Source organism: Otolemur garnettii, unplaced genomic scaffold, assembly GCF_000181295.1.
Source record: "Otolemur garnettii isolate 467f Iridium unplaced genomic scaffold, OtoGar3 scaffold00085, whole genome shotgun sequence".
In the NCBI taxonomy this organism is placed as follows: Eukaryota; Metazoa; Chordata; class Mammalia; order Primates; family Galagidae; genus Otolemur; species Otolemur garnettii.
In genome coordinates, this window is record NW_003852480.1 from 21,037 (window position 1) to 22,116 (window position 1,080).

The following is a 1,080-nucleotide window of genomic DNA, read 5'->3' on the forward strand; positions in this document are numbered from 1 at the left end:
GAAATAAAAACAAAGCAGGAGGAATCAAGCTACCAGACATCAGACTTGAATGTCTTCTTGAGCAAACAATAGGAATATCCAAATTTGGGGAAATTATGCAAAACTGATGCCTTATACTCTTGACAAATATCAGTATATGAAGAGAAAAGCCAAACACTTCTTTAGATAACAAAGACACAGTATCTAAATGCAATCTATAGATAACTCTAGATTGGATTCTTAGTTGAAAAAAAAAAGAAGCCATAACGGCATTATTTGTACAGTTAGAGAAATCCAAATAGGGAAATTGGTGCATTAGGTAACAGCATCATATTTATGCTAAATTTCTGAGTATGATGCTTGCATTGCATTTTATTAAGGAAAATGTTATCATTCTTGGTGACATGTACAAAATATTTAGGGCTAAAGTCTTATGTATGATTATGTTTTTTAACAACCCAAAATGTATAGCTAACTAGAGAAAGAAAGTTTGACAGAAGGAGGGATGCCACGGAGGAAGGTCATTTTCTTTATAGAAAATAGAAAGCCGGGAGGTAGGAGGAAGAGCGGGGGGCGGGGGGCATTCTAAAAGGCACTGAAGTCTTGGTGAATAACAAGGATGTTCATTGTACTATTCTTGCAAAATTTCTATGATTGGAAGTTGTTAAAAATAAAAAGTTTTGATGAAAAATTAAATATAAGTAAAAGACAAAATAAATAATAAAATTGTGTCTTGAAGATGTTATTGGTATATATGCCTTATTTCTTTCTGAAAGAGAGAAAGTCTTCAAGAAGAAAGATGACTTATATAACTGGGAAAAGGGAACACTTCTGCACTGCTGGTGGGAGTGCAAGCTAATACGTTCCCTTTGGAATGAAATATGGAGAATACTCAGGGATCTAAACGTAGACCTGCCATTTGATCCTGAAATTCCTTTACCAGCTGTATATCCAAAAGACCAAAAGTCACTTTACAACAAAGGTATTTGCACCAGATTGTTCATTCCAGCTCAATTCATAATAGCCAAGTCATGGAAGAAGCCCAAGTGCCCATCAACCCATGAATGGATTAATAAATTGTGGTATATGTATACCATGGAA